Here is a 4,121-nt window from a genome sequence, read left to right on the forward strand (position 1 = left end):
GAAGAGCCTTGGAGGGAGAGGGGCCATGTCACCCCAGCTGCTCAGGGCTAGAAGACCCTGGCAGAGCAGGCTGTACTGCAGAGCCCCTCTCACCTCTCACTGAAGATACTGACTGTGTACAACAAGGGCATTTATTTCTTCTGACTCACACTTGCACTGACAGACTTTGGGACATCAGGCTCGCCACCTCTCTCTGCCAAGGACAGACAAGCGGATGTCCCCTCCTTGAAAGGGTCGTACTTTCATTCAATGAAACTTTGCTGCTTGTTGTTTTTTGCCTTGTGCACAGCATTATAAAGAGAAAAGTGGCAGCAATCTTTGGGAGCTGGTGCTCCTGCAAGGGTAATCTCAGGGTCACACATCCCACTGAGCTCTTGGGAGCGATCACACACAGGATGATCCTGCTTCTCCTCTGCTGAAGCCGTTCCCGAGAGCCCTTCCTGCACCAGCACACCTCCGCTCGCCTCCCCGCACCCTGAGCCCTCACAGCCCTGCAGCTGGGTACAGCCACCTGCACCCAGCTGGCCGCCGAAGGCTGGCCAGGCTCCCAAATGCCACTCTGGGAAAAGAAGGGATGAGGATGAAGAAACTGAGCGTGCTGGTGGTCATCAGCCCATAGCTGGGATCTGGTGGCTGCCTGCTCCTTTCACAGGTGTCAGGAAGCCTCTTTCCCACGTCTTCCTGATGTTGTTGCTGGACCAAAGCTGGCTCACTGTTACATTGAGCCATTCCCATGTCCCTAGGGTACATCAAGACACAAGTTCCCAGCCAGGCATTGCTGATTTTTGTAGGAACAGCTCATACTGGCCGAGGATCCTGGACCAGTAGTGAGTGCTTATGCCTACAGGGACTCTGGTGTGATCAGCGTGCCTACAGGTATATACCCACTAAAGCAATCCAGTGTCACTGTGCTGATCATACAGCAGCCCCCGATCTAGGGAAAATGTTTATTAGGTCATGTTCCTTTATAAATAGACAGCTGGCAGCAGTTAACTAGCATGAGCATGCACAGATTGAACCACTCTTTCCACCAGCAAAATCAGTGAAAATTTGCCTTTCCTTCCTTCATGGCTTATGCTTATCCCATGACCATAAGACCCAGGGTTTGTGAGAGCACATACTGCAACCCATCTTCTAGCACACAACTAGGGCGATGCCACTGATCAGGTTTATGAATCACTTTCTTCCATTTTCCATTCCCTGGTCCAAAAAAAAGAGAGGTAAGTCAGAAATCCGTTTTTATAAAAACACTTGGAAACCACTGGTGCCTGTCTACCTCCCACGAAATCTCAGAAATCTCTTCTCCTAATGACCTGTAAGTGCTGGAGGCCAAAAGAAAGCAGATATTGTGGAGAGAAAGGCATGGCAAACACACACCTTCACCGAGCAAAGCTGTAGAAGGCGCGGAGGGGTTCAGGATGTGCAACCCCAGTAAAGCCTTCTCCTTTAGGCAAGCACAGACACAGAGCTTGGGGTTTTCATGCTCTCCCAGCCTGTCCCTCTGCACAGTCCAGGCTAGAAAATGTCCCCCAGTTACTTCTACTTCATGCCTGAAGTAGGAGCAGTAACATATTGAAGGACCTAAAGGTAAGGGAAAAAATCTACCCTGTCTTGTGGTAAGATCTTTGGGCAGTTCATTGTTCTTCCAAAAAATGATTTTGCTCTGAATTAGCTGGCTTCAGCTTCTGTTGGATCTTGTTCTGCCCATTTCTGAAAGACTGAGTAACTCTCTGCTATCAAAATCCCTTTTTCCTTGTTGGTGCTTGCAAGTTGTCATTGTATCATTAAATAGATTGATCTTCAATCTGTGAAGTGCTCTGTGCTGACCTCACTTGTAGCTCTTGACTCCACTTCTTTGAAAATTTTTACATCTTCCTGAAATTTGGACACCAAAGTTTTCAGCAGCAAGTTGTAGTAGAGTCACTAGTAGTGTATATAAAAGGAATACCCTCTGGTTTTGATCTATACTCTATGTTCCCCATTCGTATTTATCAGGGCCAGATCTGCTCACTTAAGAGAAAGCTTTGGGGCTGTTTTGTCCAGTTGGACTATTGCAACTTGGCCTTTTCTTCCAGTCATTGCATTCCAGAACGGCCGCTGACTCACACCATGTATCACTGTCTCTTAACATGAGCCGCTTTGCCTTCCACGTGGCTCCACTGAAACACATGCTATTCAAAGAATATTCCCCCAAGCAAGTGATCCAGATCAACCTGCAAATGACACTTCCCTACACTGTTTGTCCATTGACCAGCTTCTGTTTTATCTGCAAATGCATTGAGATGTTGGAATTCATCTAGAGATGGAGTCTTCCTTCTGTTGTTTTCAGCAAAGATAGGTAGATGAGAGACTAACGGTAGTTTTTGGTCACGGCTGGAAGGCATGCAGGAGGAGCGTGTGATCAGAGCTGCTTCAGCTCCCCAGTCAGCCCCACCTGCAACACACCTCAATCTGTGCTATCTTCCTTGCATACAGAGTCTTTGCAGCAGAGCAGGTGCCCTGAAGAAGCTCCCCGCATGAGGTGGTGCATCCTTCCTCCCCATGAACAGTGTAGAAACCTGCTGAATGGTCATTCCTCTCCTGAGACCTCCTTGGGGATCTGGCAGCTGCTTAGTTGCGTCTGTGGTGCTGGAACTGGCAGATCCATTGGGACATTTCAGAAATTGATGCAGAAACTTCATGTGGAAGCTGGTGTGAAGAGAAAGCCTGTGCCAGCCTGCTCTTCTGGTCCCTGCTAAGGGTTTATGCCAAAGGAAAAGGTCACATACAGAACCTGGGAGAAGAGCTTTAGCAATGTTTTGTATCTTTATTGCAAGTCCCATAGTATTAATATTGTTAGCTCTTGATTCTGGATCCGGGTGATCAGCTGGTATCTTCACTTACTCCCTCCTGTCTTCCTTCTCTTGTTTTTTTGGTTTGGGTTTTGTTTTATGAATTTTAGGCCACATTTATGAGTCAATCTCTCCAGAACTAGAATTTCTAAGGTGACACCAGACATGCCATTTAAAAATTACTTGAGCAGGCTGAGGTTTCAGGAATTGGTTGACTGAAGGCATCCTATCAGGGTGAGAGCCTTGCATATCACTGGCTGTACTTCAACCTTCCCAGAAAAGCATATGATTTTTTTCTCCCCATTTCTCCCTATTGCAGGACGTTATCCATAGAGGCTACTCAAAATCCTTGGTCAAAGAGTTCAAGTTTAACAAACGTTTATTTCTTTGCTTCTGTGCTGCATCTGACTCAGCTGTATTCAGCTCAAATGTTTGTTCCAGAGCCACCCAATGTGTATGTGGAGACCATTAACGATAGTGGGGGGAATTTCCAAATATTCCAGTAATAATACGGTATCACTTCTCTTGTTAATGCAGTTGATCTGCCTCACTGATAATTATCTGTGCCTTATTTCCAATTTGATAGTTTCTGGCTTTAATTTCCAGCCGCTGGCTCCTGTACAGTTTTGTTCTTCTGGGTTAAAGCATCTTTTAACACCACATGTTCTTGTCTTGCAAATATTTATTCACTGATCAGCTCTGCTGGGCTGCCGAGACGCCGGACCTTGGTCTCTCCCGTTTTGCCACAGGAAGCCCTGAGGTGTGCTGCAGCAAGGTGGGATGAGTGTCTCTGGTTTGGGTTCAAATGTTGAGTGGTCCGTTTTTGGGAAGGTTCCTTGCAGGGGGATTTGATAGCTTTGCAGGGTGCGGGAGCAATTTGGTCTCTCTGGTCCTGATGACTTCCATGAGCTCTCTCGTGTTCACCCAAGTGTCAGGTCTGAGGCAAAACTATCAGTAAGGCTGAGATTTTCGGGGGTCAGAGGAGAAAGCCTGGGTGCCTGCAGCATGCTCATCTCTTGCAGAAAACAGCTAGTCCCCACCACAGGCTCTAAGTACCCTTCGCTCTCCTCCCTGACACAGCCAGCCCTCCTCTGTGCACGGGCTACAGCTGACTTCTCTGGCCCTACAGCAAAGCACAGTGGAGCCTCCACTTCTCCAAGAGCAGCTCTCAGCTGGACACGTGCTCCCTCCTCGTCCATCCCAGTTCTTCCCGTGCTCTGTGCCAGGGGGGACATGCAGGCTCTGCGGGGCTGCCGGCTGGGGCACAGGGGGGCAAAGCCTGTTTAGGAG

This window comes from Aptenodytes forsteri, unplaced genomic scaffold (genome assembly GCF_000699145.1).
Source record: "Aptenodytes forsteri isolate BGI_AS27 unplaced genomic scaffold, ASM69914v1 Scaffold15, whole genome shotgun sequence".
Taxonomy (NCBI): domain Eukaryota; kingdom Metazoa; phylum Chordata; class Aves; order Sphenisciformes; family Spheniscidae; genus Aptenodytes; species Aptenodytes forsteri.